The following is an 18,588-nucleotide window of genomic DNA, read 5'->3' as shown; positions in this document are numbered from 1 at the left end:
AGTCAGGATAGCCGGGTCAGTTCACGTAGCCGCCAGTCAAACCAGCCAAGGGTCCGTACAGGAGGCAGGTAGTCAGACAAATCAAACTGGTAAACGTAGAGAACAGGCAAAAAGAGTAGTCAGGCAGGCAAAGGGTCAATAATGCAGAGATCAGGAACACAAGCTACAATACAGTAGTCTAGTTCTAGACTATTACCTCTAATGGCACGTGGGGTGGTGGGTCAGGAAATGGCAGGAAAGAGGGACGGAGGGGTTTGGGTCCAAAAGACAGACTGTGCCTCCTACATAGGGACACTTGAAAGGCATGATTGGGAGTTCACACAATATTGAAAATGCCCCATGAAAGAAAGTATATTGTTCCAATGACTAGTTCTCTTGCACGTAACTTTGCTAAACAAATTTTTAGTATTTTAGTAGCCTCCTTTAGTTTCTAAGTAAGAGTGCAGATGTAGCTCTCATGTTTGTACAGCCATGTGTCTGCCTGAAAACCCTATACATCTTATTACAGTACATAGTTTGTATAAAAGTGTGTGTGACCCCCACCATGTTTCCCTATCGTACGTCCTTGGTGTTTATGAAGTCTTCTATATTAACATGTGGGACAACACTTTCCTATGTGAATAACTGATAAGCGTCTGATTCAGAACATCTCTCCTCAGCTATATGTGACCTTGTTACCCTGCCAGGTGACCAGTGTTTTGCTGTTCTCGTCTGGAGTATTTGACAAACTAGGAGATTAGTCCATAAATAACATACTTCAGAACAGATTAGCATTTAAGATCTCATTTTACTGTCTGCTTCTTTTTTTTCCGAGCCACCAACCCCCTCCATGTCAAAAAAACAAAGGCGTAACTGTTTCATAGAATGAACTGTTTGTATGAGTTATTAAGTATGTTTCTTCTTCAAGTCCTTTATTTTCACATAATGAAAACAAGTTCTAGTAATGCTACTTTTAAAGAGGCAGCCGTGATTAAACGTAGAAATCCGTGGTTTATGTCACATGACATAAAGGCTTACATATACGCTCTAGGCCTAGGGAGTTTGCTTAAATCATAATTATTTATTATTATTGTTTGTCATATTTTGTAGCTTTGAACAATGGGTCAATTATTTTCCTGGTTGGTATGAGTAGCATCTAATGACAAAACAAGAAGCTGTGAATGTTTTACCTGTGTGCTGAAGCACCCATAGGTAGTGTATTTTGAAGCGTTACTACCCCTTCAATAAACCTTCCAGCCTTACACTTCTTGGGGGCTCAGTGGCCTAGTGGATCACCATTGTTTGATCTAGTAATATAAATGCTCCCTTGATATATGGTTTGAATTGGTTAAATCCATTGTCATCTACTCCTTTTCCCATTTGAAATAAATTGCTGTGTGCCATCAGGAAATAATACAGGTTAATATTTTATATACATTCGTGAATTATTCATAATACATTGTTCTTGTTCTCATATCCCAGTGCGACATTTAAGCGGATGCTCAACTATTCTTGTGAGCTGACGGATTTACTATCTTGTCAGATGAAGAGAGTGGCCCTGGTTTTGTGATATTTATTATATATATATATATATATATATATAATGGCCACTTGCACAACAAGACTAAAACTCTATTTTCAGATAAGACCAGCCATGTTTTGACATTTTATCTTTAATGAGATTTAAATTGATTTAGACATTAAAGAAAAAGGGATCTATTTGCATATTCCAGGATATGTGATTTAGATTTTTTTTTTCTTTTCATCAAATTTGTATCATTCTATTGTATTTATTTGCTAATTTTGAGCTCCATGCTGTATGTTACCAGTGAGGTTTCAATGACAGGCCTACCTAATGATGTTGTGTTTTAATGTTTGTTCAGTCATTTTCTACGAATGCTTCAATGTGAGACCAAATCATTTTTTGTGCTCTTGGAGCTCCACAGCATAAAGATTGAATGTAAGCAACAGCTTCTTAAGCATCCCTGCGAATCCGTCGCATCTTACCTTTGATCATTATATCGTATTTGTTTGTCCGCACAAAGCCTCTATTTTTCATTTTTTTTATGCGCAAAGCATGTCACGCAGTTGACTTTTTTATTTGTTTTCTACTTTTTGATGTTATTGTAATAATGGCATGGTTTATACAAGTTGGCATTTCTTGAGTTACATCCTTATTGACCAAAAGAGCTAAATTCTGGTGTTTATCACAATTCAGCAAGACGTTCTGTAATCTACATAGTTGTGGAATGACTAAATCAATATATTGAAAGAATACATAGCTGGTATTTTTTCTCCTTAAGTCGATGTAAGGCACCTCCATAAGGCGGAGGTGTTTGGCGGTTTTGGGGGGGGGGTTTAGCTGTGTAATAAATTACTTCTGTCCTGTCCTTAGCTCAGATTTTCTCACACGTTTCCATCACCTGGGAGGTGAGAAGTTGCCATGGGGACAGGAAGTTAAGATGGCTGCTCCCATGGTATACACATATAGCTTGTATTAACCCCTTAAGGACAATGGGTGGCCCCTAAACCCATTGAAAACAATGCATTTTGAGCCCGTACATGTACGGGCTTTGTCATTAAGGGGTTAAAAATACATATAATCACATTGTTTTTATTAGCAAACATGTTACAAGTGCCCTTGTGCTAAGTGATTAAACTGCAATATAAAACACTTATTATTATTTTTGTTATTTATTGATTTCTATAATACCATTATCTTCCCCAATGCTATTGAATTTTATGTAAACTACCACGACTATTAAGTTACATATTTTTCTTAAAGTAGAAAGACACTTTTAAGACGTAGCTTAGGTATACTATTAGGATGTACATTGATGGCATTTATGTGAACATAGACTTCGTTTCTAATTTATCCAGCCTGTAAACTTCTTTTTATATTTTATTTTTCTTTTATTGCTTGAAATTCCAAGGAATGTCCCACCAAAGTGTAAAACGTTTTGTTTACTACCTGAAAATATATATTTTACGTATCGGAGAGTGGTTTTAAGGCGCCAGGGTATAGAATATTGTTTAAAGCAGCACTTTCTGGAGAAATTATTATTATTTTTACCGCCGTAACTGATGCTTGAATACCACCGCATTTAGTTGACTTGTCTGCTTTTATGCCTTTGCCTCTGACTTTTATGCAATTTCTTATTCTATGTGTATGTTTGTGCGTAAATCGCTTAACCATAATAACGCTATATCGATTGATGCAGTATTTTGTTTTGCTGACAGACCCATATTAACGCCCCATGTTGTGTTGAAAGTATTGGAAGTATGTATTATTTAATGCTGGCTATCTAAGAAATGTGAAAATATATTCTTTAGGAAAAAGGAATAGTCAGACCTTTGGTTTATAGAACCTTAAATGTTTTGTGACGTGATTCCGCGAACAAATGATTCAGGGTTTTGATTGTTACAGTAAAAAAAACAGACTGCGGGAACATGATTCACTAAGTGAATTTGGGTGTTCTGACGTCAGCAGACTATCAAGAGGCCACTAATGAGTGCTGTCTGAATTGCACAGCATTTTGTTTTCTCCATTAATTCTCACACTTGTCCCCCTATCCTCTAGCATCTCCCCACATGAATTTCTCTATTTTTTTTGTATGATTTTATTATTTTTTTTTTTTATTGGATCTTATTCTACTATAATAAAAGAAATTATAATAATAAATATAAAAATAAAAAATACTTTTGATATGTGCTTAGTATTGGACTATTCTGCTTAAAAATGATTTTGACTTTAATTTCTTTAATATATTGATTGTTAGAAGGGTTTAAATTTTGGGTGAGTAGTCAGTATATTTAGTAAAATTTGTCCTTTTACTTAAAAGTAAAATGTTACACATGCAGCTTAAGAGTCTTTCTAAAGCTTTAAAATCCTACAGTATGTCGGCTGTGCAAAATGTAATTTGAATAACATGTTCCTGGAACATTCGTCGAAAGGTACTGAATGGTCTACAGTCATCTCTAGAAGCACGAGACTGAGAGATACCTCGAAATACAAATTTCATTAGTTTAACTCTATGGGGTAAGGAATCTGAAACTAACTTTTAAAGGTGCTGTTCCACTAAGATATTTGACATCAACTGGCTCATTTGGAAATTGCTTATCCTTTAGTGATATAAAGTATGTTGTCCATTGTTCTGTGATATCGTTTTCATTTTGGTACTGTTTTTTTTTTTAATTTAAGATTTAATGGATGATTCTGAAAATTAAAGCAGTGCGGCAGTACAATCGTAGGTGAGAAACGCTGAATACATTTCTTTAACATTCTATTGAATATCTTTTTTTTCTAGATTAATAGTTTTAGTTAAATGTGGTGTATAAGCCAGAGCTTCTAAAAATGTACCGCTAGGCCTGATGTTCTGTGCTTCCTTATATTAATCTCGGTTTACTCCAATATTCGATTACCCTCCATATACACACATTGTCTTTTGTTTTCTTTTAATTTTTAATTTATTTCCCATGATGTTCGCTGTTAATAGTGCTGTGTTTACTGTAATCTTAATAGAGTCATGTCTATGAAATTCTATGAAACCAGAGTGCCTTTAGTGTTCATTCGTATAGGCCTAGTTTAGTTGTCAATTGAAATGTTTAGTCTAGAATGGTTTATTGCGAATCTCTAAAGTATAGATACCATTTTACAAATTGATGCTGTTTGTATCTTTTCCAGGCGTAGGAAACTATGGTCATTTTTTGTGTTTCTGAGTATTTGTAGCTAGGTTAAATTTGCTGACTATGTCTTTTTAATTGATTGCCCATTCTCCGTGCTTTAAAGCTTTCTGAGATTTTATTCATAAACAGAGTGTTTCTGTAAACTGCTGGGTATTTCCCTGCTGTGAACCTTAAATGCTCAGCAAATCAAAGCTTAGAAATTGGGGCTTTCTCAGAATATAATCAAACTGACAGCATTTTCTGTAGCTAAAGCTGCCAGATCGTGTGTGGATAAGGCTTAAAGGACTAGTGGTCATTTTTATCTTTTGGTAGTCTTAGCTATGAAAATTTTTTATTATGTTAGCTCAGGGCTCGTCAAATCCCAGGCGCCAGGTCGCCATGGCGACTCAGAATTTTGTCCTGGCGCCTAGGAGTTTGTCAGCCTCTTACATTCACAAAAAAATGCCCCCGTGTCACCACGCGGGGGCACTGCTGTTGCTGTCTGCCCAGGAGTCTGGGCAGACAGCACAGCCACTCCGAGCCCGCCCCCGAGCCTGTGATCACTCCCACGGAGTGATCCTGTAGGCTGAAACCGCGATTGCAGAGAAACCTGCAATAGCGTTTTCAGCTGCCACAGGCAGCTTCAGGAAAGGGGGTTCAGTGTTGATTGGGTCCCCACACAAGTGTGGGGACCTGACACAACATCCCCCTGCTGCCTGATCGCTCCATGAGAGCGACAGGGCAGCGTTAACCCCTTCAATGCCGCGATCGCGGCATTTAGGGGTTAATTCCCGTTTTTCAAGGGGCTCTGCTGCTGGTGGTCTGCCTGGAAGTCCAGGCAGACCAGCAACAGCAAAAACGAGCCCCCACAAGCCCTTTGATGACTCCTGTAGGCATGGAAGCCTACAGCAGTCATCAGAGACTCCCCCCTGCAATGGCTGGTCTATAGACCAGCAATTGCTTCCCAGCTGCCAGAGGCAGCTTCAGTGACAGGGGGAGAGGGTTCTTTGGTCTCCACATGAGTGTGGAGACCAGCCCCAACACCCCCCTGCTGCCTGATCGCTCCATGAGAGCGACAGTGCAGCGTTAACCCCTTCAATTCCACAATTGTTTATAACACATTCGTGGCATTGCAGGGGTTAACATTTGTCCCCACAAGCTTGTGGGGACTAAATATCAATCAATGCTGTGCTCCAATGGAACATCAGCATTGAAAGTGTTAAAAAAATATATATATATCCAAAAAAATTATTTAAAAAAAAAAAACCCAAAAAAACAGCACTGACCTGAAAGTCCAGGGTGCTTCCAGGTCAAATGCTGTGAGTTTAGTAAGTGGGCTGATGATGATCAGATCACTCCTAACCAACTGTTAGTTTAAAAAAAATCCTGGCTCCTAACTTTTTTAGCTGGCGCCTAGATTCACAACAAATTTGTCAAGCCCTGTGTTAGCTTGTTAACTCGGTAAAATTACTACACAGAGCATGTTTCCCAGTTCGCTCTTATGTTGCTGTGAAGGTTTTGAAAAATATTATGCCCCCCACTACCAATAGGGGGCTCCGCAAGTATAGAACTATTGGTCCCCGTCCCATTACTGTGTTATTTCTTGACATGACTGCAGAACACATTTTGTTTACTTATGACCATTTCACATATGGTAGCAGAAACTCAAGTTGGGTCAAGATCAGTATAGACTAGTATAACCTGGACCTTTTTGTGATCTAATTTAGACTTGCATGTAAGTGAAATTACTTTGCTTAGATTAACACGCTACGTTTTGTGATGACATAATCAGCGTTTTATGCGCTTTTTCTAAATACTATTCACTCTATGGCCATGAGGCTTCCTATGACACGTGTGAGCTGGTCAAATATTCAAGCAAATTTTCTGAAAAGTGTGCGTATGTATTATATATTATGTGTTCTATTTATTCAAGGCCGGGACAACATTTAAAATGTTTGTCACATAACACAAACATTACACTATATAGACCACTGAAACTATGCATTTTATTTGTTGTGGTATTTATATAAGCTTTTGTTTTACTTCTTCACTAGGCAATAAAATACATTAGTAACTAGTTCAGAGTCCTGATTGCAGAATTGATCTGATAGACGAGTAAGTACTTTTAGTGGATCAACATAATTGCTCTTCTGATGAATTACCAAGCTTTCAAAACTCATAGATTTCTTAATTAAGTGTCCTTAATTAACTCAAAATAAATATTTTATTTGTAAAGAACTGATCTTTTATTTATGCAGAGCCTCCATATTGAACAAAGCTATAAATTCAGCCAAAGGGTAATGCTGGCTTAGCAAATGAAATACTAGATATTGATTGTAATGTGTGAGAACTGGAGTTATCCGACTGTCTGTTAGAAGGAAGGAGCCGTTATGGTTGTTATGATGGAATGCTGCAGGCTAACATTTTATCCATAATACTATTTGGTCCAAAGGGTTTTATATCTGTGAGGACTCCTGAAGAGGATTTAGGTAAATTTAGGAGTGAATGCAGTGGTCCATGCAGGTATATCTTTTTTGAAATGTTTACAGGTAGATCTCATATCAAATAAGTTAAGTTAAGTGCTTGACCTTAAGCTTGAGCTAACTGTTGGACGCTTGCCACACCCAGCAATCTATTTATCTGGACTACTCCTTTTTCTCCTTCCCACGTAATTGATATACTAGAATAGATGCATTTGAATCTGCTATACTCTACGGACATTGTCATCTCTACCTGGAGTGATCATGCGCCAGAACACATGACCCTTAAATTATGAAAGAAATTCCAAGAGACTTTGGTGTTGGAGACATAACGAGAATCTCCTATCTAACCCCCACACACATCTTGGAGCTCGCTACCCATTTGGTGAACTACTTTACAACTGATGTGTCCAAATCTGTTGTATTGGAAGCCCATCATGTTGTAATTCGAGGATGCCTAATGCAACTAGGTTCTATGCATAAAAAGATTTCAATGACTACGTCATGCTCACAATTAGAAGCTATGACTGACACCATACATTTCTGACACCAAACATTTCTATAGGTTTTCCCTTCGGGCAAAACATGCTACATCAGTAAAATTAGAGATAACGACAGTAGGCTTTGTCGTAGGACATAGCGTACTGCTACCAGCGCTACTACCAAGGCTTATACAATCTGTCAACCCAGAGAATGGAAACATGCCTTAGTAAACACATATTGGGTAATCTCCCACTTAAGCCCCTAGCATCCTGGAGGGACTTTATGCAGCTATTAAGTCCACTTCAAGTGGCAAATGCCTGGGTCCTGTACTACCATGATTTTCCCCCCAAATTAGGGCCGCATTTGATCTCCTTGTTACACTCCCTAGATCCGCAAGCCAATGTAGCCCATATATCCGTAATACCCAAACCTGATAACTGCTGCACAATTCCAAGTCTTTATCTCCCCGTCTCCCTAATTAATTATGGACCTCATACATAGGGATCAGGTGGAGTTCATCCTGGGAAGGGAGGTGAGCGACAATACCATCACACTCTGACTATACTAGTGTCCATGACTGCAGAAAAAGCATTTGACAGGTTGGCCAGGCCCTACCTTTTTAGGGTACTTTCTGGAGGTTACGTTCCTTATACTGTTACCCAATCACCTTTGCAAAGGTGTATCAACAGGCAACTTGTAGGCCCGGTCACCCTGTCGAATGGGACACGTCAGGGCCAGGCTATCTGATAGCTTGGTCCTGTTTAACCCCATCCTGCCCTGTTTTCCATCATTCTGGAGGCCACACTGTCAGCACACAGATTGCACCTGACTTTATAGTGGGGTCTGGCCAGGACTCCAAATAACACTTACTACAGGATAAGATTTAAGAAAGAACTACATTTTCTCCTCTTCTTAATGCAAGATACCTTGTTAACCCTTAAACATAGGCATTTTGCATGACACCAACCCCACTCCCCCCAAAACCAAGTGCCTTATATCCTTTTGAATATGGCTCCTAGTGGCTCTGTCCTCGTTCCAGTGGCCTTGCTCAACTTATCACAAAGTATATTGAGGTTGTCTGTATTATGCTTCTGAAACCATTTACCAGGATAAATGCTTTGGAACTGACTTCATACTCTTTCCTTGTTGCTTATGTGTGCGCTCAGGTATTTTACCCATCTAGTAGGGTACATTCATTTAGGGAAGGCTATGGCAAGCTACGCCTAGGACTAGATAGCAAAATAGGGGACCTATTTCTTACCAACCCAGTTCCTGGCCTTTCTCTGCTCCTAAACCATTTTATCGACCATTACTTTAAGGCAGAAGGGATTCTAGTCATTTCCTGAATTTCAGCACACAGCTAGACCGTGAAATAGTTTTATAGAACAGGTAGTGGCGTTGGGTCAAGAATTTAAAAAATACATGCCCTAAGATGGAAATCCAGAATATATTAAGCCGGAAGTAGAGCAGGATAATAAAGCAATAGTTTCTAAGATGTCATCCAACTGATTTTCTAAGGAATTGCATTTTATATGAAGTGGATAATGCAATACTGGTGCCGTGAGTTGAAGTCCTCTAAAACACATTATATCCTGAATTTCCTTAGTGGAAATCACGATTTTAAAGCTTAACATTCCCTGCATTTTCATCATTCTGCCATAAATGCCGCATGACCCATTTAACAGAAACATATTCAGGTGGGAATGGTTGAGGTTACTATATATAAGAAAAATAATCTTTTCGTTGTCACAGCTGTTAAACTGTCAGCCTATAATATCATTCTCAGCAGAGCGATTATGTTTCCTTACTTTTAAATTGAAGACACTTTGGTGGAATTCATCAAGTTACTGCCAGTTAAACTGCACATGTATTTTTCCCTTAACAAGGACATACTAAAAAAAACTACAACTGCAGTAAATAACTGTGTTGGCATTTACTTTTTTGTTCTTGCCCAAAATACCAATTTTTAATATATTATGTTATACAGGTTATTATATTTAAAACCGACCAAGACCATATGATTTATTTAAAAAAGGGTAACAAGGGACTTTTATACTTTGAGGGGTGTGATTAGAGGCATAGCTAGGGACCAGGACTTTACTAAATTTTATTATGTGGCCATTAGAAGGCAAATTATCCAAATGAGCAGGGCATTTAGGCGGTTAGCATTTTAATTCCATAATTTATCAACATATTTTGTGCTGTACACTCCTCACATTCTGCGCTCTGAGAAGAGAGGGAGGAAAAAGGGATAGATGGATTTTGTTCCAAAGTAGGGGACCGTCTTTGTTGGTATCCTCATGTGTTGAAAATAACGCATAGGAACCATTTTGAACTGAACTACCAGTTTCACATCTTTAAATCAATAGGGCCAATATCTACCATATCCACAGAGGCGTGTGTTTTCTTCCTTCCGTCTGGGCATGTTCTTAGATTTGGGCTGAACAACTATTATAGAAGCATGAATCTGTTGGATGACTCAGTTTGTTTACTACATTTCTTTTTCCTTTTTGATCTGTGCATTGCTTACCATTAACATTATGCCTGTTTACTACATCTCCTACACATGTCCACCATCCATGATATTTGACTTAAATTAGCTTTTTGTGCTCCGAGGTTGCTATCAGACTCTAGTCTCATCCCCTCCAGATTTAGCAAGAAAAAAAGGCACCGTTTCACCCTCTGTGTATAATGAACCAACATCTGTCACGGTTTACGGTTCTTATGCTCTTCCCACCTGAGGTGTGGGAGAAAGGAAGTTATAGGAATTATCATGTTAATCAACATGGGTCTTCGTATTGGTGTGCTGATTGACACTCGAGTCTGCATTTTCTAGATAAATCCTCTGTATAATTGGCCTTGTTTAGTAATAAAGAGCCAAACGCGTCATGAAATGTGTGTGTTTCTCTCTTGGAAACGGGCTCCTGCTGTAAGATCAGCAGCAGAGGTGGGCAGTATGGGGGAACATTTGGGAAGCACTTCAAGCCATGCATAAGGAGACCCCAGTGAGTGCAGAATATGGAAATGGCAATGAGATTAGATGTAGTGGAAATCAAATGATGTGATGATCACCAGACTCATTTGAATGCATGAAAGTTTATTCCGGATACAAACAGCTGAAGGGAGACCTGCACAAAAGCAGGCAGGCCTGGCAATTTTATAGCAACACACAATATACAGTACTGTGCATAAGTTTTAGGCATTTGTGAAAGAATGTAAGAACGCTTTCAAAAATACACGTTAATAGTTTTATTTTTATAAATGCAAAGTGAGTGAACAGAAGGAAAATCTAAGTCAAATCAATATTTGGTGCGACCACACTGCCATCAAAACAGCATCAGTAGATACACCTACAAAAAGTAAGGTTTTGTAAACGTATAGTTAGGTGTATGATAAAACAATTATACCAAACAGGTGCTGAAGATCATCAATTGAATATGTAGGTTGAACCACACATCATTAACAGAAACAGCTGTGTAGGAGGAATCAACCAAACTTACTAACAAGGTTGCTAGGCAGTTTAGTGTCAAAAGTCATACACCTTGGCAAGACTGAGCACAGCAGCAAGAATTATACTGTATCAGCAAAGTCTTTCCAGGCAGGAATTTCAAAGCAGACAAAGGTTTCCAGATGTTCTGTTCAAGCTCTTTTTTGAAGAAGCACAAAGAAACAGGCAATGTTGAGGACCGTAGGCACAGTAGTTGGCCAAGTAAGTCTGGTCAGAAGTGGTCTTCATGGAAGACTCGCGTCTAAAAAGCCATAGCTCCTACATGGAAATAAGAGCAATTAAGTGTTTTCAGGCAACGGTGAAGCATGATGGAGATTTCCTGCAAGTTTGGGCTGTATTTCTGCAAATGGAGTTGGGAATTTGGTCAGAATTAATGGTCTCCTCAATCCTGAGAAGTACAGGCAGATACTTATCCACCACGCAATACCATCAGGGAGGCATCTGCTAGGCCTCAAATGTATTCTGCAGCATGACAGTGACCACAAACATGCAGCCAAAGTCATTTAAGACCTATCATTAGTGTAAAGAAGAACAAGGAATTCTGGAAGTGATGGTATGGCCCTCACAGAGCCCTGATGGCAACATCATCAAGTCTATCTGGGATTACATGAAGACACAGAGAAGCAGTTGAGGCTGCCTAAATATACAGAGCTGTTATCCGTTCTCCAGGATGTGTAGGACAACCTACCTGCGAGTTCCTTAAAAAACTATGTAAGAGTACCTTATAGATGCAGATTTGAAGAAAATATAATATATTTTGGTTTATATACTCCTATCTCCTTTCAAGGTACATTACTAATTGTATATTAATAAAGCAATATTTTAATAATTACCTTCAGCATATACAAACATGATCCAGAAATGTGAAATAAATTGCTTTATGACTGAGAAAGTTACATTTGAAAAAGTATCTGAATTAAATATAACCGTAAATTACATCTGTAAAACACTAGATGATTTACAGCAAATCTATAATGGATCTATACAGATTGATGAATTATGTGGTTCTCATGGATATGATGCAGACCACAGATCCCAGCTGGGGAAAATTCTGTTTGTTTATGGATGGGCTCCTGTCCTGAACCAGATATACAGATAGTAATATGTTTTACCCACAGACTGCATTGAAACACATCTCATTTCATAAGTAATAATCCCTAGTGAATCAAAGTAATGGCACAATGCCTGCAGTTTCTGCTGTTTCATGGCATGCTAAGCACTTACACTGGCGCTATATATATATATATATATATATAATGTATAAACATGTAACCATTTTTCTGTTGGTAGGGATATTATACACAAAAAACAAACTGTCTGCGCTTCTCACCCTAATAAAGTTGGCAACACATTTATAAACATAATATAAATGAGAGGTTTTGGTTATATGAATTGGCCAAAGCATAATTAAGCTCAACCGCCACGTCAAGGCACACTCTCAATTTATTTAGTGAGCTTCTTTATGTACACAAGACATATTAATTCAGCGTGGTTTATTCAAGGTCTCCCTATTATTATTTTTGTTTTATATAGGACCATCATATTCCATAGCCCTGTACAATGAGTAGACGGTATATACCAAGTAGTATATAGCATAAAGAATACAGAAGTGACAGGTGAGGAGGGCCCTGCTCAAATGAGCTTACAATCTAGTGGGAGTTAAGGTGTATTACACAAGAGGTAAAAGTGTTGCTGTTAGAGATGGACCACTCATCTTACAAGCGTGCATGAGAATTAGAGATCAGAGGGGGGGCAGAAGGAGATCATTGGATGAGTGGAGAGACCAGTTAGGTGTGTACTTGGATGAGTGAGGAGATGTAAGTAGGGGAACCGCTATGAAGGGCTTTGGAAGTAAGAGTCAGGATTTTTAAATTAATCCTGGAGCGCACAGGCAGTCAGTGAAGAGGGGAGAGGTGTTGAGTGAGGTATTGATGAGAGAGAGTCATGAGCTCTCAAGGGATGCTCAATTCTGGCTTTGCTCCAGGGAGTGATTTCTCTTTTAAGTTTTATTTATACTTTTACTAGGAAGAAGATAGATAAATGGGACAGGCTAATATAGAGAGGGAACGTAGACATGCATGGGATATGCAAAAAGTTATCCTTACTCTTAAACGAGGTCAAGGACTGATTAAGGTCTGGGTCTTTATATCAGGAAAAATGATGCTGGCGAGGCGGGCAAAATGGTTTTTATCTGTCGTCAAATTCTATGTATCAATGCTTATTTCTAAATGGAAAAGCACTATCACTCATGTTATGTAAGTGGACGCATTAAGTAAATCCAGCTGCAAGAGGCAAGAATATTCATTAATAAGACAAACATTTTAATGTTCACTTTGCACAATCCGCAAAGCTCTTTTCTCCACTTTAAGCTATCTTCTTATTAATTTACCAACAATAGAATAATGGGCATTTGTCAGGCTGAGTTTGTGGGAATATAAAGCACATTCTAATAGATTTTTCTTCTGGTGTTTGTTGAGTTGACAGAGTATTCACACTCGGGAGCTGTAGATGCCTTTCAGGGAAATCCTAAATAACATATTGTGATAAACGAGTAAACTAGGACCTCTGGGCAGATCATCTACCAAAGATGTCATTGTTTGTTACTTTATCAAACTCGGCATGCACAGAGATTTATAGTTTCTTCACCTCCAGACAGAACGGCCCCAGCAGAGGCTAACATTAAAAACGACATTGTGCGAGAAGGAATGATAAACCTGGGGGAAAAAACAAATTGACAGATTTGTGTTAAAGTAAAATGTTCTTGCTTTAAAAATGTATTTTAATTAGTCGGTTAAAACAATGGATCAAAAGTAAATTAACAGAATTAAATGTAGTACAGCACAAAAAAAATTACATTTTATTCTGCTTAGCAAGACCAATCGTACAAAGAAGCACTAATGCTCTGTCCCTAATGATCCTTCATTGAGTGACCTTACCTGAAGTTGTCATTACTGCAATAATTACTGTATAATACGCAGGAATAACTTTAAATTTAATAGTTTAAAAATAAGTACTTGTGTATAATACAGTGTATAATAACCAGATTCACTGGTTATTTCTATAATCTCAAAAACACATACATATGTACACACTCGCATATACAATACAAACGCTCCAAAGCTCCACATCTTCATTTAGGGTCCCTCACAGTTTATCTAAGTTTGTAGGCTCAGTAGCCGGCTCATCCCTTGTGGTCTAGTGGCAGGTAAAGAGTTTTTTTCTCCTGCTCCCTTACAGTCCTAACCTGCTGCCTGCGTCCGAGACCCAGGAAATAACATTGACTGCTAACATCGACGCTATACCTTTTAAGAGAAATTCCCGTACAGCCATCATATCTCGGCGCTCTGACTGGGACTAAGGAAACGCTGATGCAGAGGGCTTTATCGACGCCTGACCCAGTCAGACTCAGTCCCAGTCAGAGCGCCGGGATATAATGTCGTCCTGTTTACCAGTGCTCATGCACGAAATAATTGTCACTAAACCTGCCCACCTATTTTAACAGGAGAAGAATACATATGAAAGCACTCACAAGGCAAAATACCTTCTTTGTTGAAGGATGGGAATGTATGGGAATGTCTCTTTACAATGGTTAAACGTATAGCTTACCCAAGTTCATGTCTTCTATTGCGTTCTCTCATAGGTGAGCAATTTGGTTATGAGAGGACTCAATCCAAAAGTGCAACACTGCACAATCCTCTTAGTTGTTTTTTTGTGTGTAACTATTTACCTGAGAGGGAAAACGGCTGTCTTGAGTGTCTTTTGGGTAGTGGGACTATCAGGCCGGATAATGCTTTAACTAGAATAGAAAGTAAAATTTGCAATGTTTGCATTGTTGTGTGGCTTACACTTACTATCATATATCAAAAGATCACATGTTAGACGGAAACCAGGCTTTTACAGAAAGGAATTCATTAAAATATGTTTTACTATTAACATGGTTGTGTATTACCCCACACTTATAAACTAATAATAAAATCTATGCTCTTCCAGATGCAAGAGAACTCTGCAGTAAGCAGGGAAGTCCCGTGCATTTGCACTTGTTGCAGGTGACACCTATCTCCAAACGAGAACAGACATCTGCAGCTTTAGAGTATTTCAAAGAGAATGTCTATAAGGACGTAGAATGGCCATTTGATATTACTGCAACCAACTTGGTCCAGATTCAGCCCAGCGACCAGGAACTGAAAGGCTTCTTAACAACATGCCAATCAACTCAGCAACCACTTTTTCCATCTCTTTACAAGCAGTTTGGTGTCAACCGCCAACAGTATTGTAGACCAATCAATGATGTTACATGGAAGGCTACTAGTAGCCGAGTACAAAGTGTTGCAAACTAATGGGCCCTACATGGAAACGCGGGCTTATAAAGGTTTACAGAACACAGAACTGCTTTTATTTCCAGTCTGTGGTCTTTACAGAATTCTGTCAATCCACGTCTTCTGGGTTGAGCAGTTTGAAGTAAATTCTTTTTGTTTCACAGCCCACCCACAGACCCAACTAATTTTCCATTGTACTTTGTCACGAGCAGAGTTTGAGCCACATGCAATTTAAAAGGCAGGTGGCTGCTGAAACCAAATTAATCAATTTCCCACTGTGCCTAAGCCTTATTACGGCAGTTTAAAAGAAAATCATTAAAATATGCAGACAAACCCTAATAGAGTTAGAGGAGGAAAAAAAAGAGGAACAGAACAGGAGTCGTCCTGCGCAGTTTGCTCTCAGTACAATTACTGTCTGGATGGACATTAATTAAAATGTTTTTCCCTCTATAGGGTTATCTCACTATCTCTAAGCATGTAACATATTGGTATTAGTAGTCTATTTGTGGCATGAATGGGGTGATTTATCATAATAGGTGTTTTCAATGAGCGACTCCTTCTATTCTGCAACTATAAAGAGTACTCTCGGGAAGGGAAATCACATACTTGTATAGAGGGATCTAGTTACTGAATTGGGGAAATAACAGTACATGTTGCATTGTAGAGATGAAAAAGGGGGACAGAATAGTGTCAAGGAACTCCATCAGCTTGTAAAAATGCACAGCTAATCAACCCTGTCTCGTCCTACCCCATGGATAAAGTACTGCATCTAAGATCGGGCTGTCCTTGCAGTACAAATCCACATTGAAAACCAAACTGTGACTAGTGAACTCCCAATGATGAGGGATATTATGTTAGCAACTATGAATTTATTGAAATTAAAGTAACCCCTAAAATGTGGTTACAACTTATTCCAACTCAACTTTTACCTGAAACATGGGAGATCTTTAACTACAACAGTATAAAATAGCTTTATAGTTTACTGTTTTAAAACGTATTCAGCAAGAACTTATAATTACTGTTTTCAGGTCCAGTCTCTAGTCCAAAACATAAACTCACAAGATCTCCCGACATACACCTGACACCCCCCATCCCCACCTATCTGGGCTATTTATTTTCCATCTTTGGAAGTATTTGCAATTTGTTTTATAGCCGATGGAAAAAAATTGGGAAAGTGGTTAGCTGTGTGCATTGTGTTTCGTTATAATGCCTTCTACAGTGGCTTACTAAAATAATCTCAGAAACCGCTAAACAGTGTTAATAAAACATATAGAACTTTTTATGTTCTTATGAATAATGTCACATTCTGAACGGTGACAATTTCTTTTTAACGGTGGCAGCTCCATTTAATTCAAGTATCCATTAGCTCTACACAGTATAACAATGAACACCTATTCCTATACACATTTACATGCTGGTATATACACTTACCAAGCTTGCACTCTTTTCTGAATATACAGTAATCGAAACCATTTATTCAACACTGAGATAATGCCGCACAGTTCATGTGAGGAAAGCCGCGTGTGCCGTTTTAATGATAATCACCCATTTTAGAATTATTTATGGACTTTAGATTCCTTATGTATGTCATTCTTTAGTGTTTATATCATCAGTGGGTGCATATTGTAGCAGGGAAGTGGGCAGCGCTGAAACTCGTGGTGTTTGGTCGGCAACATGTGAAAAGTAAATGTGTCCTGGAAAAAAAAAGGACGTTCTTATCTCTCAGACATTAGGCAGTGATAAATCCAGGATTAGGCCTAGGGGTCGGCACAATGTCCCGCTCCACGATGGGCCCATTACAGGCCTAGTTGCGCTGTGGAGGTGCATCGTATCTTGGTGCGCCGTGTCTTAAAGCACACAGCTCCTTCTAATGAATTCAGGATACTTACTACGAAGGCGGCCGGGGTAAATACACCTCTGCCATTAAGTACCTCTTAAAAACATGAAATGTAAACTAAGGTTATGCCCAAGAGTGAAAATTCTATCAGTTTTATTTGTTGTCTAGATTGACCACTACATTAGGAGCTGGCATTAACTAGTCTGTTCGTTTTCAGACGCATATTGATACAGGAACATATTAAAACAAATATGACTAGTACTGTCTATAAATATGTTATACACAATCGATTTCATCAATGCAAAGAGGCATCAAACAATTCTTTCACATCATTTGCTTAGAGTCTTTTTGGAGGGGAGAGTTGATGATGAAGCTTTCAGGAGAGTTAAGGTTTCAATTCTCCTCCTTCACTATCCATTATGAATGGCAATTTTCTCTGGTGTGAAGGGCTGAACTGGCCATGTATAATGCATAACGGAGGAGACTTTGAAGACATCTCACTGATTTACCTATACATTATACAGGGGCTCTCATGGGGTTGGGCCTTCATAATTTATAGTTGAAAACGCAACTCTCCTGCAAACTACCCCTTTATCACATATGCCCCAAAGTGTTGAGTCCATGCTCATAAAGTTCTTGAGCAAGTTGGCCTCTGTGGCTTACTAAGATCAAACTTAAAATCAACCAAGATCAAACTAAAGTACAAAAAAACATGCACATTAACCAAACACTATATAGTTATTTCAGAAGAAATCCTGGTTAGGGGGAAAAAAAGTTCATCAAACGCCAATGCTTCAAATTACATTGTGCTACATTAAAATTGAAATGTAAGAATCAGGCCATGTAATCCCAGTTAGCAGCTTACAATTTCTATGAAAACATGCTCTAAACATCCAGCCATTAAAGTTCTAAAACACGTATGACCATTCGTCGGCAACATATCAAAGAGAATGTTATAATGAGAGGGGAAAACCCTGACATGCAGTGTGTAACTATGGATTACGAGACATACCCTGACAGACTTTGATTAATGACTTCATCATGAGGCGATTGCTTCTCTTACTGGTTCGCAATTTCGAAGATGATTTAGTTAGCGTGAGGCATACTGTGAGGTGAAGTCACATATCAGCCCACGCTGAGTTGTCACCATACAGGTAATGGATTGTAATCATCTGTATTCCTAGAAATGCTTAATAAACACCCCAACAGTAGCACGGTTTAAATCGGTGCTGGTCATGTGAATATACAAATAATAAACATTTACCATGCTGTAAAGGTGTCAAAACAAAGTAGACACTTACAATCTGAATAGAAACAAAA

At 38.5% G+C, this 18,588-nt stretch overlaps 1 protein-coding gene across 1 annotated transcript in view; it reads left to right on the top strand.

Annotated features, from left to right (window-relative positions):
- The window catches only part of LDLRAD4 (low density lipoprotein receptor class A domain containing 4), a 150,796-nt gene that overhangs the window by 46,956 nt on the left and 85,252 nt on the right, over positions 1 to 18,588 (top strand). The window contains exon 2 of the mRNA XM_053468011.1: positions 4,181 to 4,230. The gene's annotated coding sequence lies outside the window, so the exon portion shown is untranslated. The remainder of the gene's footprint in view (positions 1 to 4,180; positions 4,231 to 18,588) is intronic.

Source organism: Spea bombifrons, chromosome 5, assembly GCF_027358695.1.
Source record: "Spea bombifrons isolate aSpeBom1 chromosome 5, aSpeBom1.2.pri, whole genome shotgun sequence".
Classification (NCBI taxonomy): Eukaryota; Metazoa; Chordata; class Amphibia; order Anura; family Pelobatidae; genus Spea; species Spea bombifrons.
Note: the sequence above shows the minus strand (reverse complement) of the source record. Positions and strands in the feature narration are given on the sequence as shown.